This window comes from Bubalus bubalis, chromosome 1, assembly GCF_019923935.1.
Source record: "Bubalus bubalis isolate 160015118507 breed Murrah chromosome 1, NDDB_SH_1, whole genome shotgun sequence".
In the NCBI taxonomy this organism is placed as follows: domain Eukaryota; kingdom Metazoa; phylum Chordata; class Mammalia; order Artiodactyla; family Bovidae; genus Bubalus; species Bubalus bubalis.
Window position 1 is genome coordinate 108467894 of NC_059157.1, and position 25154 is coordinate 108493047.

General features: G+C 36.7%; 1 long non-coding RNA gene across 1 annotated transcript in view; it reads right to left on the bottom strand.

Annotated features, from left to right (window-relative positions):
- The window catches only part of LOC123333415, a 126287-nt gene extending 102652 nt beyond the window's left edge, over positions 1–23635 (bottom strand). The window contains exon 1 of the long non-coding RNA XR_006550749.2: positions 23371–23635. This is a non-coding gene — a long non-coding RNA (uncharacterized LOC123333415). The remainder of the gene's footprint in view (positions 1–23370) is intronic.
- Between the last annotated feature and the right edge of the window lie 1519 nt (positions 23636–25154).

The following is a 25154-nucleotide window of genomic DNA, read 5'->3' on the forward strand; positions in this document are numbered from 1 at the left end:
CAGGCATTTCAACAGTCCAGAAGTAGGTTTAAAATATGGCTCAGTAAAGAATCTGCCTGCAATGCTGGAGACCTAGGTTCGATCCCTGGGTCCAAAAGATCCCCTGGAGAAGGGAATGGCTACTCACTCCAGTATTCTTGCCTGGAGAATTCCATGGATAGAGGAGTCTGGTGGGGTACAGTCCATGGGGTTGCAAAGAATCAGACACTAACCAGTGACTAATACTTTCACTTTAATCCTCAAATGTTAAAGGGTCTCTCTGCATAATTTACCTACCCATCCTATATGGTGGTAAACACAATACTAGGAATTCAATAAAGAAAGACAACAGGTTTAGATAATTCTGAGTGTTCTGATACACATTTTTTTTTTTTCACTGCAAGGGATCCTCCAAATTCTTTTGAGATGGAACTTTAAAAAGTGACCATCAGTTTAGAAAAGAAAAACACTGTCCATCATCACCTATGGAACTTACCAGTCTATGAATAACTTAAATAAAAATTAAAAACTTGCAAAACTGTATTATTGTACCAAATTAGATAAAAGTTGAATTGTTTCAGACAAAGTCTCTTTCTTTTTTTCATTTTTTAATCTTGACAGACCACTATTATATCAGGTGAGCATTGCAGCCAGTAATGATATTTAAAATTAAGGAAACTTTTCCATTTCACTGATGCCAATTTTAACATTTACAACGGGTCTTTTGGCATTCTAATTATTTTTCAAATTCTATTAATGCTTTTCATATAGGATTATATTGGTTCCTCTTCTAATGTCACTAAAACTTCATTTGGAGTTGTAGCACTTCATTAATCGTGATTACTTACAATTAATCAAAAAATTATTTTCCTTTCATTTAGGTCTCAGAATTGTTTATCTATATGTAAATCATGAATCCCAAATTGAATTTATGTTATCATTTTTTTGGAAAATCTGGAAACTGAATATGCTTCCTCTTCTGAGACATCATATAATTGAGTAGTTAAAATCTTTGATTCTGGAGTGAGACTATTTGGACTGAAAGCCAATTCTTTCTCTTTATAGATGAATATGATGAGGAAAGTTACTTAACTTCTTTATTCCTTCTTATTTTAACCTCTAAAACTAGAATCACAATAAAAATAATATCTAACTCATAGATTAATTATAAATATTCAATAAAATACTATGGGTAAAGCAGTTATAACAGGACAGGCACATAATAAATATTCATCAGGTTAGACTTATTATTTATAAAATAGAAATAATTAGTAAATTGTGGTGTGTGTTGACTTTACAATCAGACAAGCCAGAGTTTTAATTCTTCATCTCTGTTCCACTAGCTGCATCATATTATCCAAGTTATGTAACTCTCTTTGTTTAACTTTTCTTAGATTTAGGTACATGTACATATAAATATAGATAGGGGTATAGGTACAGATAATACCACCACCTTGCAAGTTTGGTGGGAGGGTTAAGCCAAAAAATTATTAATAGAGTCAGCACTTAGTGTGTGTGTGTGTATATATATATATATATATATATATATTCAATTTAAATGGAAGCATTTTTTATTCTATATGAAGCTAAAAACTTATACTGTATTCTGTTCAGAAAGCACTTATAATAATTGACTTAGATATTTTTGTTGTGATATATAAAAAGTTTGTGACATATTTAGGATCCATTCATCTATCCACTCTTTAAAAATACTGTGCTGTGCTCTGCTTAGTTGCTTAGTCGTTCAGTTGTGTCCGACTATCTAAGATCCCATGGACTGCTGCCGACCAGGCTCCTCTGTCTATGGGGATTCTCCAGGAAAGAATACTGAGTGGGTTGCCATGCCATCCTCCAAGGGATCTTCCCATCGCAGGGATCGAACCCAGGTGACTAATGTATTAGCCTTGTGGTAAGAACTGGAGATAAGTATTAAAAAGCAGAGACCCCAGTTTCAAGGGGGCTCCATGACCAGCAAGTGAGGCAAGATAACTAAGCAACAGGCAATGGAGCACCAGTATATGCTGTGATAGAAGCATTTCTACAGGGTAACAGAAGAAGAGAGGAGGAGCAAAAAAAGCTTGTTATATGTGTGGAATCTAAGCAGGTTCTTGTAAGAGTAGGTTTTAGCTACACAACAAATAGACAAAGAACATTCTGGTTGGGGGTACAAGTTTTGCAAAAGAACTTAGGAATCATGTGGTCAAGTCTGTAGGTGCAATGCAAGAAGGAGAGTTTATGTTGAAGGGTCAGCAACAAGTCATTAGGAAGCACATAGAAAACAGGGATCCTTGGGAAAAGCTTATCTAGGGGACTTGTGTGAGTAGCTTTTAGTTTAAGATGGGTTCTCAGGTAGAAGTGGGAAGTGTCCAGAAGAGAACAAAAAATGGAGACAGAAAGACACCCAAGTGGTAAATAATTGAGCTCAAATTAGGGGTATTTATTTATGCTTATAATTACATTTATAGTCACATTAATATATTTACTATAACAAAATTGGAGATATATTTAAATAAGTTATTTCATATGCTCTGATTAGATTTTTTCAATTGTTGGCAAATAATCTTTGAAACAATTTGTAAAACTCATTTCATGTTACCAGAATCTAAGGAGTACTAGATTGGTTGCTATGACATACATGGTTATGGAACTGAATGCCCACTCTGAAGGGTCTAGACATGGTCCCTGCCCTCAAGGCATTGACAGTCTAAAAGAGAACATGGACTAGGAAATAGTGCATTACATTTCAGTGTTCTGAGTGCTCTGTGGTGGCAGAAGTACTGCTGTGGAAGCGTGTAAGAGGATGCCCTCCCACAGGCATGGGGTACACAGAAGACTCTGTACAGTATTGAATTTCACAGTCAACTGAAGATTAATAGGATCCAGCTTGAGGAGGCCAAGGAAAGAAAAGAGTTGCAGGCAAACTCAGATGTGATGGTCCAAAGGACAGAGGATTTGGCCCCTTCTAGGAAAGGGAAAGAGTTCAGTGTACTTGGAGCTTAGCATGTGAGGAGGAGCATATACAAAAGTCAAGGCTGAATAAGAAATAAAGAGCCATGTGGCTAAATGTATAGACATCACAGTAAAAAAAAAAACTGGATGTGGGCAGATTTTCAATTGAAATAATACCATCCTGGCTACCTTGTAGAGAAATGAAATAGCAAATCTCTGGGTATACCAGGTATCTAAGCAGAAAACTCAATTCTCAGACAATTCTCAATTCTCCTGCTCATATTTAGATAGACTACAATCCCAGAGAGGTAGACATTCTGTTTTCCAAAGGATTTCTAAGAGCCAGCATAGGGGCTGCCAATTGTAAGCACTCAAGTCAGGTTTTCAAATGACTGAATGGATGACAACAAATTCAATATTTAGTGGGAGGTTAATTTTCCATAATTTAATGTTCTATACCTAGAAAGTTCTAATTTATCTATTTGAAATAATGCTGAAGTTAATATTCCTGCTTAAATTTTGAACTACATTTATGCTTTTTCAAAACTTTAAAAAAAAAAAAAGTTTTTTTTAAACTGACTCAGATGGCCACACAGACATGTGGGATCTCAGTTCCTCAACCTAAGATCGAACTCATGTGCCCTACATTGGAAGCACAGAGTCCCAACCACTGGACTGTCAGGGAAGTCTCTATATTTATGTTTATTTTACTTAAAATCTTAGCAGTAGAATCACTGCAGGGTATGAATATCTTTAAGACTCACAAAGTCTGTGCTAAAGAAAGGATATCACAAATATGCTCTAATAGTCAAGTATTTGAACATGTGTGTTTCCTCACAACTTCAACACATTTGGATCATCCATAAATTTGATAATGATTTGTGATTACTGAATGAAATACTGGGGAGGAGCTTGTATCTTCATTGTCTATTTATATTTCTCTTGTTAAATGCCTGAAATCATGTCCTTTCCCCAGCAAAAAATGTTTATTGATTTTACTTTTCATTTTAATTTGAAATGAATATATTCAGGCTATAGATTTACCTGTGAGTTAATTTTGGCTAAGACTTAGAAGTTAATTTACTATTTTAGTGTCATTTCCCTTTATAAAGTTAAGTAGTGCTGTATTTGGTAGAGTGAAATCAATATATCTTTTCCTCAAGGTACTACAGTATTTTGGAATTATAAGCACTTTTTATAAATTAATAAAATCATCTCTTTATCTTACATATTCCAATTCAGTTCCTTTTGACATTTACCTTTATTTTATTCACAGAAAATTTCTTGACATCCATTATTTTTGTTTTAAAATTTTATTTTTCCTTTTTCCATAGCATCTTTTATTTTGACTTCATGAGATTAACGTGCCATATATTACATTTCATTTTAACTTCATAATAAAAACATTTACTTGGTTTTCCTATGAGTTAAATTTTGAAAAACCTTTTAGGTTAATTTGATGGATTTTTTTTTTTTTTTAAATGGGTCTTCCCTAGTGACTCAGATGGTAAACAATCTGTCTGCAGTGCAGGAGACTCTGGTTCAATCCCTGGGTCAGGAAGATCCCCTGGAGAAGGAAATGGCAACCCACTCCAGTATTCTTGCCTGGAGAATCCCACAGACAGAGGACCCTGGTGGGCTACAGTCCATGGAGTCACAAAGAGTCAGACATGACTGAAGTAACTTAGCATGCAGCATGCATTTTAAAAATTATAATTATGTTTCCAAAATATATGTAGTACACTGCTTAAGAGCTAGAGTTAGCATTCAAGGCCAATGCCAAATCCAAGAATTCAAATTCTGGTCTCTCAACAGCTGTGTGACAAACAGGTAGTTTCTTAGTGCTTCTATATCTTCATTTTCTCATCAGAAAAATAATAAAATACTAATACTTATAGAACATGCAAATATTTTTGAAGGGCCTGCCATGCTGAAGCACTGATCTAGATGACTGGAACACAATGACAAAGGAACTAGGTAAATCCCTGTCATCACGGAGCTTACATTCTCCTGGGAAATGGGCAGCAAACCAATAAACACATAAATATATAATGTCAAGGAGATGATAGTGATCAGAACAAAAATTAGTTGTGGCAAGGATGTACATGGAGCCAATGAACTTCAACTTTAAATAAATTGTTGTGAGTTTATAATACATCATATAACTAAAGTAGTTTTTGCCAGGGCATAGCATATAATGAATTCTTAACAAATACTAGCAATTATTAATTACAATTTAACTTCCTCTTAAACCCACACATTATTCACAGGAATATTTTGTCAGTATGTTTGTTTTAATTTCAAATGACAAGATTATATGCATGGTTTATTTTTTGTTTGTTTTTTGCTTCTTTTAAGCAGAAAACGTGGCCCACTTCATGCATTTTGAAATTTTTACTTACTGTGGCTTAACACAGAAATTATTTTAAATATAGACTGGAGGCTATAAAGTTTGTTTTCTGTCTAGAGATGATAAAACTAGATATCTATTTTTTTCTATCAAATTACCCTCATTCCATTAAGATCATCATCCTTTATTTTTCTTTTTGTTCTATAAAGAACTTACACAGATATGCAGTTGCCAACTTCTCTTTATCTAGTAGTTTTTGATTTATACATTTTGATATAATGATATTTAGGACATAAATCTTTATGACTCATATCTTTACTGTGGATTGTATCATTTATCAGAGTAAAATGACAGCCTGTGCACACTTCATTGTCTTTGTTTCAGGTTTGATATCTAGAGAAAACTTCTTTTAGAGTGTTGTTGTTGAAAAAGTAATACAAGGCTATTAGTAAAGAAATGAATACTTTTTCTTTGTTTAACTTTTAAGATCTTCACTTTTTTCAAGTTTGTCTGATGTTGATTTATACTTTTATCTTTTCAAAGTGTCATTATGTTTTAACTGCATCCCTTTAAAGCAGCAAATAGTTTTATTTAGATTTTAACTATAATTGAAAGTGTTTTAAAAAACAGCATTCATTTATTTTCATTTATTGTTACAACTGATAAATTTAATTTTCATTCATTTTGTTCTATGTTTGCTGACTTTTTTTAATAGAAGCTTTTTTGGTGCCATATTGGCTCTATCTGTTGCTGTGTTTATTAAAAGCCTGTGGGTTGGGATGTATTTAATCTGTTTTTAAATTCAACTAACGCTTACTTTTAAGTAAGAACACATACATGCTTGTGCACATGCACAAACATATTTTTCTACAATTGCTATCAGGAAATAATCCATATTTATTCTTTATTTCTCAGGCTCTTCTTGTTCCATCTTCTGCTCCAAAAATAACCTAACGTCTGTAGCGTTCTTTAACCCAATGTGTGCTAAGTGTAGGAAGGCAGTCTAGCTCAGTCTAATAGATACCATGATAATGACCATTTCTCTATAACAAATTTGCTTTCATGTCCCACAGTCCTGCTAATACCAGAAATTTACTCTCTGATTAAAATGTATCAACTTAGTGCAGACATTCAATAACAGTGATTATTAAGCCCACATATATACCAAATGACTAGGAACGCAAGAAAACATATAGATATTATTTACTGTAGAGTGACAACCAATACATTATATGAGTTGTTCTAATGTGTAGCTCCCTAGCACCTTTCTATAACACCTGAATGTGCTGATGGCAGACTCAGCTCAAACACATAAATTTTCCTGAATGAATAATGTCCTTAGAATGTAGTACCCTCATAGCCCCTAACAATTTTATGTCCAGTTATCTACAATCCAACTTATTAGCAACTCCTACTTCATACAATTAACAAAAATGAGCTTAAGTCATATTGGTACACACTCATACTTCCACTTATTCTATCTCTTAAGAAATAAATATTTGGGCATCCCCTAGTTAAATTTTAAGTAAATAAAACCCAAATCAAAGTCAGTAGGAATAATGTTGACCAAGACAAACATAAGAGGATGATCTGAGTCAAAGCATAAGAAATCCACCTCGAGGTGGACAATAATCCATTAATCAACATGTTTCAGGTAAAACAGTTGTTCCCTGTATTTTTAAATTTACCTGTGATTAGGGAGCCTTCAGAGTCACTACTCCAGTACTCTTGCCTGGAAAATCCCATGGACGGAGGAGCCCGGTGGGCTGGAGCCCATGGGGTCGCTAAGAGTCGGACACGACTGAGTGACTTCACTTTCACTTTTCACTTTCGTGCATTGGAGAAGGAAATGGCAACCCACTCCAGTGTTCTTGCCTGCAGAATCCCAGGGACGGGGGAGCCTGGTGGGCTGCCGTCTATGGGGTCGCACAGAGTCGGACATGACTGAAGCGACTTAGCAGCAGCAGCAGAGTCACTAAGAACTAAAAGTTTACTTATTATATGATTACAAGTTTTTCCAACTCTTTATCTGGATGCAAATTTTATCATATTTAGTGTGGTATTCAATGAGAATAATTTTTCCAGCACATGTGCTATGGTATTTTTAGTATTTTCATAGGATGAATAACTTAGAATTCTTGGGAAAAGAACAAATGAGGCACATTGGTCTGTGATGAGGGGCAAGGATTTTCCAATAAAGAAATGTTAAACCTTAATTTCTAAAGAGGTGCTCACATGGGGGGTGGGGGAGGGACTCATTCTGAACTAAGATGGAATCAAGGAATCTGAGTATGGTCTTAGAAGAGAATTTCAATTTGTCAGGAAAAGATGACTTTTTTATGATTTTGTGTAACAGCAGTAAATCAGATACTGAGAACATGTTCCAATATGCCCTATAGTAAAAGATGTAAAAAAAAAGAAAAAAGAAAAAAAAAACCCACAGAGTAAAGTTTACCTTAAAAACTAATTCTGGAAGTACTGAACTAACACCCTAGCTTTCTGTTAGCCTAAGAAGGACCATAACAATGCTGCTAATGGGGATTTCGTCTATCTAGTGTGACAGCAGACCATGTTGATGGAGAGAGGAGTACCCAAAGCCTCAGAAGACCTTTAATACCTGATAAGAAGAGCCACTGGGTATCCTGGGACACATGGTTGCCGAAGCAAATACAGAACACTCAGTTAACTTTGAATTTCAGATAATAGCAAGTCATTATTAGTAAAAACATTCTGTACATTTCACTGTTTATCTGAAATTCAAATTTAACTGGACATACTATATTTTTATTTAATAAATCTGAAAATGCTCCCAGAAAGTTTTTAGAAAGGAAGGTCTCAAATAGCAGAGTCTTTATTATTCTTCCAAATAAAAAATTATTACCTTGAATATTTCCAACATATATCCTAAATATAATCATGCAGTTTGATTCAATCTGGAAAAGCCAGGTACCCCCTTAAAATTGATATAATATTCTCAAATGCTTCTGAATTCCTTTTTATTATGTTGAATTACTTATTCCCCCATCAATATCTTAATATAAGGACCACTGCCAGAACTTAAATCAACTGAGTTCTCTCTGTTAGCAAATTCAAGCTCCTTTAAAAGATATGGTATATAAAGAAAATACTGGCTTAAATGACCAAATATCAAAGGGAAGACAAGAAGAAGGGGGAAAAATCTGGTGAGTAAAAAAAGAAGGAAACAATAAATATTTAAATCTGATCATTATACTATTTAGTTTCTCTTGTGAGCAAATTAAAATTGAGTAAACTCCCTATTTGTATATTTAGCTCAATCTAAAGGTTTTCATGGCTGCTTTCTAATTCTTCCAGAGATTGATTCCCCAGTATATTCCTCAAGCTTTAGGATGAATGTACCCGTTTATCTTGTCACTTGGACAATTTCAATTGAAAGGCCATTTAACTGATGTCAGTAAAAAAACTACCGCTATTTGTAAAAAGAATCGGAGTGAGGCAGTTTGAAAGTTAGAGATATGTTTCTCCTACCCACTCATGCTCCAGAAGGAAAATAGTCACTTTCATTAAAAACAAAACAAAAAATAACAGTTGAACATGTTCAAAGATTCATAATGCAATTGGTATGATGAATGATCGTGTGTGTGTGTGTGTGTGTGTGTGTGTGTTGTATAGGTCAAGGCATTGGGTTCTTCAAGGTAGCTGGAAACACAAACAAGTATCTCATTAAGTGTTCCCAAAGCAGAAGTGATACTTTTTCAAACCTCATGCAGAGGCTCTTTAAGACCTAAGTATAAGGATATAAAATGCCTGCACAGGGTCTCTTAAGCTCCAGCCAAACAATTAATTTCCAGCCCTCACACCATATATTTGATCTCAGAATGCTTGTCCTGTATTGTGCTCCTGGCAAGACAAACCCACCCGTGGTTTCAAAGAACATCCGAGGAGGGTGTAGACAGCTGGTTTGCAAGCTGCTGCTTCCCCCAAACCATGCACCCCAGAAATGGAGGGAGATTTCCTCCTACCCTGAACTACTACTGTTTATGGTTATTAGTATACATAGGAGTCTTCAAATTGCCAAGCCTGTCTCTTGGCAAGCCTGTCCACAGTGCGGCAGTCCAGGTTTGGTTATTTTTATAGAGCACAGGGAGTGTCAACACAGTTGGAGGTCAATTGATCCTGGCCTATGAAATTAGATGTGCCCAGCATGGTAAAGGTCATATTCACAGGGACAGAACATGCTGTGAATTCAAGGCTTTGGAGCAGAAGGTAGCTGTGCTGTGAATCCTGTTCACTGGATTTGTTTTTTTAGGTTAATTCACCCATGGTTCCACGGTCTCAATCCTAGGATCAAAGCGATGAAAGGACTGTGGAAACCTCCAGCTGCCTGATCATTTTATTTTACAGTGAAAAGTTCTGAAAAGTAAAGAAGGAGTTGATTAGGTGATCTCTAATGGCCTTCCAGCACTTTCTTAGCAAGGTGATGCATTTGGTAACAAATACAACCGCAGGGGCTAAACCACAGGCAGAGGTTTGTTTTTCTTCATGTAATGATAGATATGAAAGCTAGGTAGCACAGGCTGGTATAGAGGATCCCCAGTGCCAAGAAGGAGCAGTATTCCAGTATTTCTGTTCAGTGCATGACTCTAGATTTCATGCTTTTCACCTCCAGTGATAGCAAATAGGCAGGAAGAAGGACAAGAGACAGAGCTGCTCCAGCTGATCCACAGAATTGTAAGTAAGTATAAAATTTGCTTCAGTAAACATTGATATGTTAGAATTTTCTATTACACAGAAATATTATGGAAATAACTAATCCAATTAGACCATGGCTGGAATTAGTCATAATAAAAACTTGGAGATTCCTGAGTGGTAACTGGCCTTTAAACTCTGTGGTAATTCCAAAAGCATTCTCAAGGTCGCTCTGACATCTAGGTTTTATTCTAGAAGGAAACACAAAGGGCAGAGGAGAGGACTTCAGAACCACAATCAGCCACAAAAAGAGCATTGCCCAGATTTTGTTCCCTCCACTAATTTGACTGGAGGAACTTCCCAGATCCACGCATCTGTTTCCTGATATACAGGGCCCTGTGCTGTGTATTGTGCCTAGTCGCTCAGTCGTGTCTCTTTGTGACCTCATGAGCTGCAGTCCACCAGGCTCCTCTCTCCATGGGGATTCTCTAGGCAAGAATACTGGAGTGGGTTGCCATACCCTCCTCCAGGGGATCTTCCCAACCCAGGGATCGAACCCAGGTCTCCCGCATTGAAGGTGTATTCTCAGTCTTGGACCAACTGAGCCACCAGAAAAGCCCAAGAATACTGGAGTGGGTAGTCTTTCCCTTCTCCAGGGGATCTTTCAGACCCAGGAATCAAACTGGGTTCTCCTGCATTGCAGGCGGATGCTTTACTACCTGAGCTACCAGGGACCTATACAGGACCCTACTCAGCTTATAAAATTTAAGCATACAAATGCTGTGATACTTCCCAGAAATTGTGTAAAGACCTTCAAAGAAAGGGCCTGTGAAGGTCTGAAGCATTATAATAATGAATAATTCACCACACTACTTAGCTTCCAGAAAAGGGCAGTTGAGGACTCAAAGGGAAATTAGACTTGCTCTCTTCTTTATAATTGACAAGTACACCTTGGAACTAACACAAGAATCTTCTCATTAGCCCAGGTTTTAGTTATACTTATGGCCACACAACAAAAACACTACCTCAGCCTCTGGACCCTTGCCGCTTGCAGCCAAAGCCCCCAGGGAAACAGATAAACTACTATTTCCAGTGGCAGCCAGCAAGCCCCAAATGGTAGGTTAATGGTAAGAGTCAGGAGAGAGTAGAGGGAGAGGCTTTTCCTCAGGAAGCCCAAATTGGCTGCCTATGTACCATAAGGGGATCTTGAGAGACCCTTCAATTCCTTGTCATTCCACTCTCCCTATCTGAAGTAAAATAAACTCAACAGCAGCTACATCTGATCACCAACGAGGGGCTGGCTTCCCTCCCATAGGGCTTTGTAGTTACACAGTGTCCACTCTGGCATCTAGTCAGCTGGCCGAATTCTTCTTACAATTCTATTTTCTGTGCTCTGAACAATTGCTCTTATTTATAATCATCCAGTGCCCAGTGAAAACCATAGCCAGGAAGTATATGTGGTTCAGTAAACCCTCCACAAGCATGAGCTACCCTCAAATGAAATGTGGCTTGTTGGATGACAGGAAGACTTCCTGTGAAATTAAGAGAGCTGGAGAGCCTATTGAGAAACTACCCTGTCCTCTGTTTTTTAATATAAGAAGGAAAAACAAACATACATGGAAGAATTTTTCTTTTTCTACAAAAGAGAAGTCAAGCTTTTTTGTTCCTAAGATCTGGACTATTCTTACCCACAGGGGATACAGAAGCAGTAACCAGCCTTGTGTTTCCAGACAAATGAGAAGTTGCTAAGTAAATCTGAGCCACTCAGATGATAAATAGGCTTTTTTGTACTGACATTCAGGACCAGAGTTCACAAATGCAAAGCCTTTGTGGAGGAGGCAGACCATGGAAATGAGCCATGCTGACCTTGTGGGATAAATTCTAGCTGACCTCTGGCTTCCTTGGGAGACTGGAGGAGGTGGAAGAGACTGGGCAAGCTAGAGAGTTCATGTCCTGCCTGAACGGGGGTGACACCACTCAACCGCAGCTGGCTGTGGCTATTTGAAAACGCAGAGTGCATTCCCATTCCTGGAACATGGAACAGCAGCAGCCATGCATGGAAAAGAGCAGGGCTCTCCTCCACGGAACTAAAGAAGCTTCTCAGAATGCTTCTATGATAGAAGCAATGCACTGAACACCTCTGCAAAATATGTGATGTTGTATGCGACTCCTAGCGTGAGGCTTCTGGGGCCTGAACTAGAAACTAATCATCACATCCAATAAATTCTAGTGTCTTACACTACCATACTGGGAAATACTATAACAATTGTAATTGTAACAACAATTACAATGGGAATTGCTGTGCATCCTAGAATTTACAAATAGTATAAATTTTGAGTTGGGTCTATCAAGGAGAATTGTGAAAATAGAAAACTGGGGAATGAGTATAGAAAAAGGAAATAAATAGGTGGCAGAAGAAACTGTATTAGAGGAATATCATAGGGAAAATATGGGGAAAAGAAGAAAGCAAATCTCTGTCTCAGAGCGATACTCTGGTGTGTAAGGAGGGAGAGAATTGAAGAAATGTGTAAGAACTATGATAAGTAGATGCTTACTAAGAAGAAGAATATAAGAGTCAAGAATCCCAAGTCACACAATCAGCTGATTAGTGAATATCTAGTTGGAGAACCAGATGAAGGAATAAGGTCTTGCTTAACATATTAAAAATATATGTGAATTAAATAAATGTGAATCAAATTTAGAGGATATAATCCAGAAATGTATGCATGATACAAGGGATCACAAATGGAAATTAAGAGCACTTACACATCATTCATAATTTAAGATATTTAACATCCTTAATTTGACTTAGAGAACTATATTGATTTTTTTTTTGTATTGGCAGCTGTGGCAAGCCACAGAAACCAAACTATATTAGTTAGATTAGAAGATAATTTATTTGAAGGATATTAGGTAGCTCACAAAATCATGAGAGCCAAGTCCCGAAAAAGAACAGTGAGTAAGGGGAAGTAAAAAGCAGCCAAGATCCTACCATAGCAAAAGTATCCCTGGATGCCACTGCCCATGAACACTCACCACTGGGACATACCGCTCATGATTCCATGGCCACCTCCACCTTTAACCTCTGGGCGTATCTTCACCTATCTCTCAGTTCAAGATTCAAAGTTTTGGAAGCACCATCTAACTGGCCAAGTTTATTTAGGGTGAATCTTAGGGTGATCTGCATCTTAGGTGTCCCTCCACCTGTGGATTCCATAATAGGAGCCAGAATTCTCATAGGACTCCCCCTAGTAGAGGAAGGCTGTTCCAGAATGAACACACACACAAATGCCTTTCCATTTATTAAAGTGTACTTAGATTATAATGTTTCTACTGATTTTTCTCTCAAGATGAGTCTTCTTATATGAGCTAATTTTATCAGTTATAAATTCTTCTATAATGATGAGATTTCTATTAGCTAAGTCACATAACAAGGGAAAGATTACCATACAACTGTGTGAACCCAGGTCAAACTGTAAAAATGTAGCAAAGCTGTCGTGTACCCAATGCGTGTACTTTCTGTCCAGCTAGTCAATATTAGAGTTAATGAGTATAAATTAGTGAGCACCACTGTGGCAATGAAAGAAGAAGGAAGGAGAAGTGAGAGATAAAGAAATGGCAAGAAACAGATACACAAAAGACTTGATCTCTAACCAAAAGAATAACCAGAATGAAATGACTTAAGAGCACTCATAATACTTATGCCTGAAACTGAGTACATAAATCGTGAGTTGTGTAGACTGTACATTGATCAGAGTCACTACTGGCATTTCAGTGAGGAATAAATCTGGAGTGGTGAAATTTGATCTAGCTCAGAACAAAGAAAACCAATTCAGTAATTCATTCTTATCAAGTTAGTGATTTATTCATTCACTACTTCAACATATATATATATATATACACACACACACACACAAGTATATATATATATATACATACACATACTTGTGTATATATATATGTATATACATATATATTTATGTATATATACATGTATATATATGTATACATACATATATATGTATACAAGTATATATACATATATATATACACACAAGCACTTCCTATGAACAGAAAATCGAACAGTTGAGAAAAGAGCATTGATGAGCAGAACCATATGAAATAGAAAGATAACTTAGTAACAAAAATGTATTATAAAATAATATTTTAAATTGGCCTCATCCTTCAGAGAAATTCAAGAAGCAACAGTGAATGGATAAACTAATTCTCAAGTTCTTAGGGAAATTAGGAACAATGAAAACAATATCTTCCGCTTATTTTATTTTTTAATTTTTTTATTTTATTTTATAGTGAAGTATAACTGATTAACAATGTTGTCCATTGTCAAAATGGCCATCATCAAAAATTCACAAAAAATAAATGCTGGAGAGGGTGTGGAGAGAGGGGAACTCTCCTACACTGTTGGTGGGAATGAAATATCTTGAAAGGAAAGGAACAAGTTGGAGGACTTCCCAAGTTAAAAATTTGCTACAAAGCTATAGTAACCAAGAGAGTATAGTAATGGCCCAGAATATACTTATAGATTAATGGAATAAAATTGAGAGCCCAGAAACAAACCCATATACTCATGGTCAATTCATTTTCAAAAGGATACCAATAATATTGAATGGAGAAAAGAATAGTCCTTGCAATAAATATAAGCTAGAAAAACTAGATGTCCACAAGTAAATAATGACTCTGTCTATATCTGATGCCATACAACAAAATTAACTCAAATAAATCAAAGACTTAAATTTAAGAGCTAAAACTATATAACTCTTAGAAGCAAATAGGTGTAAATCTACATGACCTTTGATTAGATCAGTTTCTTAGATATGACATCAAAAGCACAAGTATCCAAGGATAAAATAGATAAACGGAACTTTAACAAAATTTAAAACTTCTGTATCTAAGGACACTATGAAGAGACTGAAAAGACAACCCACAAAATTTCAAGCATATATTAGATAAGTGTCTAGTATCCAGAATATAAAGAACACTTACAACTCAATGGCCAAAAGACAAATAATTAAAAATGGGCAAAAGATGTAAAAATGGACATTTCTCCAAAGAAGATACAAAAAAAAAAAAAAAAGACAACTGAACACAGAAAAAGATGTTCAACATCATTAGTCATTAGGGAAATGCAACTCCAAACCACAATGAAACACTACATGAGACCCACTAAGATGGCTGGCATTAAAATAAACAAACCAGAACATCATGTGGTGAGGAGGACGCAGAGAAACTGGATCACTCATACTTTGCTGGTGGGGATGTGAAATGGTAATGCCACTGTGAAAAATAGTTTGACAGGTCATCAAAAAGCTAAATAGAACTAAAGTTAATTACATGAACCAGCAATTCCACTCCTAAACATATAGGCAAGAGAAACGAAAATGTATGTTCACACAAAAATTTGTACACATGTTCATAGTACCTTATTCACAACAGTTCAAAATTATAAACCCAAATGTCTACCAACTAATGAATGGATCAACAAAATGTGGTATATCCATACAATGGAGTATTTTTCAGCTATAAAAAGGAAAGTAGGGCTGTTACATGATACAACCTGGATAAACTTTGAATATATTATTGTAAGTGGAAGAAATTACACAAAATCTGACCAAAAAGGCCACATATTCTATTTAGATGAAATGCTTGAATTAAGTAAACCCACAGAGACCACTCCAGTGTTCTTGCCTGGAGAATCCCGGGGATGGTGGAGCCTGGTGGGCTTCCGTCTATGGGGTCACACAGAGTCGGACACGACTGAAGCAACTTAGCAGCAGTAGCAACAGAGACCAAAAGTAGATTACTAATTTTCAGGAGCTGAAGGAAATAGGTATTGGGACTAATTATTAGTAGAGGGTTTCTTTTTGGGTAATGGAAATATTCTAGAATTACATAATGTGATAATGATACAACATAGTGAATATACCAGAAAAAACTCTGAATTGTACACTTTAAAATGGTGAATTTTGTATTATGTGAACTACATCTCAAGTTAAAAGAAGGGAAACGAAGGCAGTTGTAGCCTCTGAATAAAACAAGAATATACTGCTATGAAAACATATTCAGAAAGAAACTGTTCTTACAAGTTAAAACATTACTAATTAAAAAGAAGTTAAAATTCAATGAATCAGAAAATTAATAAACTGCACCCAGCCTAAGACTGATTTATTGACACAAAGATAGTTTTAAAAACGACACTTAGCAAAAAGAAATTAACTGAAAAATATGAAAGTATACTTAAGCGATGTGAAAACCAGTTCAAAATAGCACCACTGATAAAATACATTGCTTTTCAGTCTGCAGTTTAGCCCTTCAGTGAGTAATTCTATCAAATTAGTGCTCTATGAATTGCATTCTTGAAAAGAGAAATGGGATAGATGAGAGAGATCTGAATGGTATAGATAGATGTACAGTAATGTGCACATGTATACTGAATAACATGTATATAGCTCTTATTTTAGATTTTGGTAAAAAAGCTTGATAGTAAATGATGACCTAATGAAATATCAATCATGTAAAAATATTGACAATGTGGGAGCCAACACAAAGAAACAAGAATAAAAGATAATTCCCTCATATTGAAGAAAGGCACAAAATCTATTAGATTGAAGGGACAAATACAAGAGGAACAAATAAAAATACATCTAAAATTGCATACTTTTAGAGATCATTTTATATATTCAATGACTTAGAGGGCAGAAAATAGTGCAGTGCTATCCTCAACCTTCTCAGGGAGGAAAGATTCTAAACCAAATCTTTATATTTAGAAAAATAACTATCAAATACAAGAGAAAAATGAAGATACTGGGTGACAGATAAAAATTCTGAAAATTTACAACATATACTCTTTATGAATAAAAGAAATTACTCAAGAAGGTACCCCAGCAAAATGAACAAAAAGGAACTAAGAAAGAGAATTACCTAGGATATATGCTCAAGTATAGCTCAGAAGAGAGGAAAAAAGCTTAAAAGCATTGAAAAAGTAATTCACTAAAATGAGATGATGAGAAAATTTTTCTGCTACAAAGTTTAAATGACACTGGGAGCAATTAATTCATTCTTTGAGTTAAATACACTTCTTAGTTTTACAGGGAATGGTATGTATACACAAATATAATATTGTGAACTATGTGGATACATTTCAAATTTTATAAATCAACTGATGAAGCTGAAATGTGTATGGGCATAACACTGATCAATGGCAAGGTTATTCGTGTAAATATGATAACGAATGATAAAAATTGACTTACAGGAAAAGAATGAGGAGGGCAATTGCTCTAATTCTTTCATTTTAATATCAGGAAATAATAGAATATATCTAAAGTCAATAAATCAAGAATTTGAAGTTTTAAAGTCAACAACTAGATAAACTAAAAATGATAAGATAACACAAAAAGTAGAGTATAAGCATTTTAGAATCATTCCCTAGAGCATCCTCCCACTTGTTAGAGATAACAGAAGAGAGAAACTATTAATATTTCTCAAATCTTATAATAAAAGTCTACTTTGGATGTCGCATTTCTTATGATACCTTCCATGGGGATTGTATCATCTCCATGATATTTATAAAAACTGAATTCTGGTCTTAATATGAAATATTCAGCAGTGATACCACAAAGCAAAACTATTTGCTAAAAGCCTACCATATTTCAAGAATACAAAAATGCTTTTAAGTCAATAAAATACCATTCTACAACCATCAGATGTGCACATCTTCAAACTATTGACAATGTTAAGTACTGGCACAACTATTGAGAAAAAGCAAGTCTCATTGGCAGAAAGTAAGCTGGTACATTTTGGAGAACATTTTAAAAATACTACTGTATTTGAAAATGAACATGTTCTTTGACTCTGTACTTTTACTTTGAGGAATATTTCCTAGAGAAACTTTGCAGATATTCACAAGGAGACATGACAAACAAATTTATTACACCCTCAATAGAGAAACACTGGGAATGACCCAAATGTCCATCAGCAGGAAAACAAATAAATGCAGTGTATTTCTCAAACTTTACACTATATATCAGTGAAAAAGAATAAACTAGAACTACCGATATCAACATGGCTAAACATTTAAAACATAATTTGCATAAAAACAAAAAAGTGTAAAGAATATTGTAGATGATATATGTATATGTATGTTCAGTTGCTCAGTCATGTCCAACTCTCTGAGACCCTATGGACTGTAGCCCACCAGGCTCCTCTGGCCAAAGGATTTTCCAGGCAAGAATATTGGATTGGGTTGCCATTTCCTCCTCCTGGAGATTTTCCCGACCCAGGGATTAACTTGCATCTCCTGAACTGGCAGGTGGATTCTTTACCACTGTACCCTTGGAAGTCCCAATGTGTGATATCTACACCATGGTAAATCCTTTGCTTGAAGTTTATAAATGAGCTAAACAATGATGTTTACAATATATTCACCTGTGATAACAAAAATGTGCATGGGGTTAATAAATATCAAATTCAATACAATATGTCTAAGTAAAGAAAGTTACTGTATCTGAACTTTTTTATAATTAAAACTACCCACTCCAGTGTTCTTGCTTGGAGAATCCCAAGGACAGCAGAGCCTGGTGGGCTGCCATCTATGGGGTTGCATAGAGTTGGACATGACTGAAATGACTTAGCAGTAGCAAAATAAACAAGGTTAAAATTGATATGCTTTGCAGTAAGTATATTACCCATAAAGTTTTCTTTTTGCTTATAGTACCTATAATAGAAATTCTCTCAGTTTCTCTTTATCACATACATTCACACACACACACACCCTTCAGGGAGGTTCAGACTCATTGGAAAAAAAGAATTTCTGAGAAAGGATGCCTATAAACAAGTAAGATTCTTTCTTTAATGCACACAGTGCTGCACAAATTGGAGGTAGTCTCTACTCTTATAATAAGATTACCAGCATATTGGGAGAGGCAGATACTAAGCCAATAAACATAAATAACATAATTAGTACTTGTGGTAAGTGCCATAAACTATAAATATTTATTGGAGATGGGGAGGCTAAGGGGGTGGTATAAGCATAAATGTCTTTCCTGAGATGAAATATTTGAATATGTGGGCTGAGGCCTAAAAGATAAGTAAGAACCAAGAGAAACATGGGAGAAAGCTTCTTCCAGGCAGAGGAAACCTCAGGTGTAAAATCCCTGATACCATGAACAGATTCCCAAGTTTAAGGAATTGAAGGGATGGCTGCATTGCTGAACAGAGTGTATGAGAAAGTGTAAGTCTTCAGACACAGGGCAGAGGCCAGGATCAGGAATTTGGATCTTATCCTAGGGGCAATGGAAAGCCATCATGTAGTTTAGGAAAATATGTGTTATGATTTGATTTATTTAGAATATTATGTTGACTGCTAGGTAGAAAATTGACTGGATAGAGAAAATAACTTCAAGATAGCAGTTTCAAGTCACCATATGCATACATGTACTATATGTAATTGCTTCAAAATCATTTTAGGCTGATGACTTCTCTGGATGCACATAGCAGAGAGAAAAATCCTTTCCCCTGCCCTGTTACATTCAGCAACTGGAGCCTTGAAAATTCAGGTGACAAAGACATATTAAGATGAGTAAAAGCATATATAACTGTTTAAATGTTAATATTTTTAGATAGCATGAGGGAGGGGCTTCCCAGAACATGAAGTGAAAATCCGCCCAAAGCATTTAGGCCTGAAAGCTTATGTATCTTTTTAACCAATAGTGATAAATTGTGGATTTATCTCCATAAGACAAAGGAAAGGGAGTTGGACTTCTATGGTTTTTAAATTGTGGGAAATTAACATATGGGGGAAACTAATGGAAGACAGGGTTATGTTAGCAGGTTTGTTTACGAGGATTTAAGTTGCTGTCATCTCCAATGATAAGGGTCCTCTTCCCTTCAGGGTACAGGAAAAGGAAGAGAGTCATGTTCACAAAGGGGAATGTATACCCTGCTTTTAACAGAAAGGGGGCAAGTAGAGTATTTCTCTGCATCTGTTGTTTCTCAATTACTTTCAGATCAAAATAATCCATATGCAAAAATGGCTTATTTTGGGGAGGCATATTCTGATCCCCTTCAGTACATTGGTAAGAGTATGGACTTTTGAGACAAAGAATACCGATTTCAACTTTCATTTCCATTATATACTAGCTCTACAATCCTGGGCAATGATTAATATACAACATTTACTGATTTCTTATTAATAGGCTAGTGTCTGGTGTATAATAAGTTTTACATTCATTATCTCATTGAATCCTCAGAACAAATCTATGAAATTAGGTTGTATCTTATATTCACTCTAGTACATATAAGAAAAACTCAGACTACAAGGTTTATTAACACATTCACAATGCCTAACTACTTTGAGTGGTGAAGTGAGGTTTTGAACTCAGGCAGTCTTGAGACCCCATGTTAAGCTGAGTCACCTTGGTATCACAGCATCTTCATTTCATAGATAAACTAAGGATGAGGGGACCAATTCATGGAATTAATACCAGATTAAATGAAATAACCTATTCAGTCCAATATTACCACAAAGTTGCTGTTTTCACATTTATTTTAAAAGAATAATATAACTTTTCTCTTTAAAAAAAAAGTCTTAAAAATTTCAAAGTGCTTTAGTTGCTCATGAATTTCATAGTCCAGTAAGTAAAGAGAAATTGAGAACATTAATGTCATGCACCAATGCATCATTTCCACCTGGCTAAAGTCATAACTTTTCATTGACATCAATGCTCAGAAATCAGTCATCAACAACCGTATCTGGAAAACACAGTAGAAATGAAGGACTGGTAATCATTTTGGCAATCTTTAACCTGAGAGCCATAATGTTAGAACTGGCAGACAGTGGACCAACTTGGCAGCTGAGGCCAAGAAAGGTAAAACTGAGTCCTGAAAAGGTAAATACAGTGAGTGAAAAGCTATTTCCTTAATCAGTACTCTGAGTATTTGAAAATAGATTCACAAACATACACAAATATCATAAACTAATTTTCTGATGAAACAGAGGCGGTAGAGTCAACCTTTCCCAGCCAAAATACAGGCAGAGCAAATCATGGTGTGGATCTCCACAATCTTTCTACTTGACATCGCTGAAGCAGGGACAGCAACCAGGATGTGCCACTTCTAAAAAGATGCCACCTACTCTCATATGCATGCAATGTTTTATAAATTGTGGAGCTCCTCAGAAAACATGTTGCAGCATAACAGTGATAAAACAGTAAGTATCATTATTTCATGACCATGAAAAGCATATTAAATTATGACTACATCTTGGTATACTATATTCTTTCTACACAACAGAAATTAAAAGTCAAATAATAAATCAATCAGTCGAGTACTAACTGCCACTCTCCTTCCCGCACCACCCATTCCCAATTGCCAATCTTGAAGTCTCGCAGCAGCCAGACAATTTAGATAAGTCCATTTTCTATTCTGCAGTTTCACAAATGCCTTAGTTCTACATTTTACTCCATATGGGAAAAGACAAGTATGTGAAAAGTTAAACTGACCCTAATTAGCAAAATGCTTGCAACTCTAGATTTTAAAGTGATATAGAGAAAAGTTCTCCTAAGGCTTAGGTGGGAAAAGTAATACTTACTCCAAAACCCACCCCTCCCTGCTCCAAGCCAGACAGGGGCAAGTAATCAAAGGTGGGGTTGCTGTTGCTGCTGCTGCTGCTAAGTCACTTCAGTTGTGTCCAACTCTGTGTGACCCCATAGATGGCAGCTCACCAGGCTCCCCTGTCCCTGGGATTCTCCAGGCAAGAGCACTGGAGTGGGTTGCCATTTCCTTCTCCAATGTGTGAAAGTGAAGTCGTTAAGTCATGTCCGACTCTTAGCAACCCCATGGATGCAGCCTACCAGGCTCCTCCATCCATGGGATTTTCCAGGCAAGAGTACTGGAGTGGGTTGCCATTGCCTTCTCCGAAAGGTGGAGTTAGGGAGGACAGAAGAGAGAAAGGACCTTTCTCCTTCATTTGTCTTAATTCTACATCGTGTATGTGCCCGTTCAGGGTGTCCAACTCTTTGTGACCCCATAGACTATAGCCCACCAGTTTCCTCTGTCCATGGAATTTTCCAGGTAAGAATACTGGAGTGGGTTGCCATTTCCTTCTCCAGGTGATCTTCCCAACCTAGGATTGAACCCACATCTCCTGCATTGGCTGGTGGATTCTTTACCAGGTAAGCCACCAGGGAAGCCCAATATGCATTGCTTAAGAAAAGAGTAAAGTCGAGATGAAAGATGAAGCTTAATAGAAAAAGAGTCACATAAAAAAGAAGGGGAATGGGGTTGGGGGGACATGAGCTTTTACACCAGATAGAACTGCCTTTGTATCTCATTATTTCTGCTCGCTTTTTATTTTCATGCATTGGAGAAGGAAATGGCAACCCACTCCAGTGTTCTTGCCTGGAGAATCCCAGAGACAGGGAAGCCTGGTGGGCTGCCATCTATGGGGTCACACAGAGTTGGACACAACTGAAGTGACTTAGCAGCAGCAGCAGTGACATAGTCAAGTTACTTAACCTCTTGAACTCCCATTACCAAGACCAAAAATACTATGTACTTCATGGAGGTTTTCTGGGGAGATGACATATACATAAAACATGCCAGACATCAGACTAAAGACTTGACATAGTTTATCTCATTTATTCCTCATGAGAACCCTGTGAGATGAGTGCTATTACCAACCTAATTTTATAGACGAGAAAACTGAGGTTCAGGTTATAGAGCTACTAAATTTTCTAGCAAAGATCACGCCAGTAGATTCCAAAACCCAGACTCTGAACCACTACTTTACCTATGCCCCTTCTCTTTGGGGTAACGGGTTGCCCTTTCCATGGGGCTCTGCCCATTGAAGTTGTGTCCTCCTCTGTTATTGCAATAATCACCTTCCATGCATTTCCTTCAGAGCACTCATCCTAATTTGAAATTATATATTGATTTATGTACTTATTTGTTTGCTATCCCCCCATTGGACTGTAATCCTCCCCAACATAGGATCAATTTTTTTTTTTTTTGCTAACCTTCATGCTGCAGCTCATATGCATAGTAATACTCAAAAAATAAGTCAAAAAAGATGGAAAAATAAATGCAGGTGTAAGTGAAAAAAAGGTCAGAGGAATTTTAAGTTCCCTAAGAACAAGGACTGTGATTATACACCCCACTTTCTCCAACATCTGCCACAAGGCCTGATACAATGAGAACTCAATAAATGTTGAAGAAATGAATATGACTGGTTATATATAAATAGATTTGTTTTGCTGAATTTAAGTCACTAAACTTGTCCTTTCATTTACTCAGCAGATAACAAGAAAAGCACAAATTGTGACCTCACAGCGTTGCCTTCTAAAAAGATGTTAAACCACTTTAAAAGTAATTGAAAGCATTTCTAGCTTTTACCATAAAGTGGCTCTTACCTTCTAGTTGTACGTTTTAAACTCACTCTCTCTTCTTTTCCAGTTAAATTCATTCCAAGACTCTTTTAAAGCTATGATCACTCTTCTTTTCTCCATGATCTCCCGTATCTAGACCTGGTGCCTCAAAGGAAGGTCTCTTGTCCCAGTGAAGACCTGCTAGATTGAGGACTTAGAAAAACGGCCAGCCATCTGTTTTAACAAACCCCCTATAAGAACCCTGTTTATCCTGGATCTGAATCACCTGAAGAGCTCATTAATACAAGATTCCTGGACTCCACACTCAGAGTTTCTGATTCCCAGAGGTCTGGGGAGGGGCTTGAGAATTTGCATTTCTAACAACTTCCAGGTGATGTTACTGTTGTGGGCCCAGGAACCACACACTGAGAAACTCAGTCCAGAGGCTAGACATAAGCCTGGAGTTCTCAGTCCAAGCCATATATTTGAGCCACCAGGGAATTCGATGCCCAGGCTGCACTCCAAAACAATTGAATCAGAATGTCCAGGTGTAGATCCATAGTTTGTAAAGTTCTCCAGGTGATTCCAACGTACAGCCCAAGTTCGAGAATCACTTTAGATCAGTTCAGTTCAGTTCAGTAGCTCAGTCGTGTCCGACTCTTTGCAACCCCATGAACTGCAGCATGCCAGGCCTCCCTGTCCATCACCAACTCTTGGAGTGCACTCAAACTAACGTCCATCGAGTCAGTGATGCCATCCAGACATCTCATTCTCTGTCGCCCCTTCTCCTCCTGCCCCCAATCCCTCCCAGCATCAGGGTCTTTTCCAATGAGTCAACTCTTCACATGAGGTGGCCAAAGTATTGGAGTTTCAGCTTTAGCATCAGTCCTTCCAAAGAACACCCAGGACTGATCTCCTTTAGAATGGACTGGTTGGATCTCCTTGCAGTCCAAGGGACTCTCAAGAGTCTTCTCCAACACCATAGTTCAAAAGCATCAGTTCTTCAGTGCTCAGCTTTCTTCACAGTCCAACTCTCACATCCATACATGACCACTGGAAAAAGCAAAGCCTTGACTAGATGGACCTTTGTTGGCAAAGTAATGTCTCTGCTTTTCAATATGCTATCTAGGTTGGTCATAACTTTCCTTCCAAGGAGTAAGCGTCTTTTCATTTCATGGCTGCAATCACCATCTGCTGTGATTTTGGAGCCCCCCAAAAATAAAGTCTGACACTTTTTCCACTGTTTCCCCATTTATTTCCCATGAAGTGATTGGACCAGATGCCATGATCTTCATTTTCTGAATGTTGAGCTTTAAGCCAACTTTTTCACTCTCCTCTTTCACTTTCATCAAGAGGCTTTTGAGTTCCTCTTCACTTTCTGCCATAAGGGTGGTGTCATCTGCATATATGAAGTTATTGATATTTCTCCTGGCAATCTTGATTCCAGCTTATGCTTCTTCCAGCCCAGCATTTCTCCTGATGTACTCTGCATATAAGTCAAATAAGCAGGATGACAATATACAGCCTTGACGTACTCCTTTTCCTATTTGGAACCAGTCTGTTGTTCCATGTTCAGTTCTAACTGTTGCTTCTTGATCTGCACACAGGTTTCTCAAGAGGTAGGTCAAGTGGTCTGGTACTCCCATCTATTGAAGAATTTTCCACAGTTTATTGTGATCCACACAGTCAAAGGCATTGGCATAGTCAATAAAGCAGAAATAGATGTTTTTTCTGGAACTCTCTTGCTTTTTCGATGATCCAGTGGATGTTGGCAATTTGATCTCTGATTCCTCTGCCTTTTCTAAAAGCAGCTTGAACATCTGGAAGTT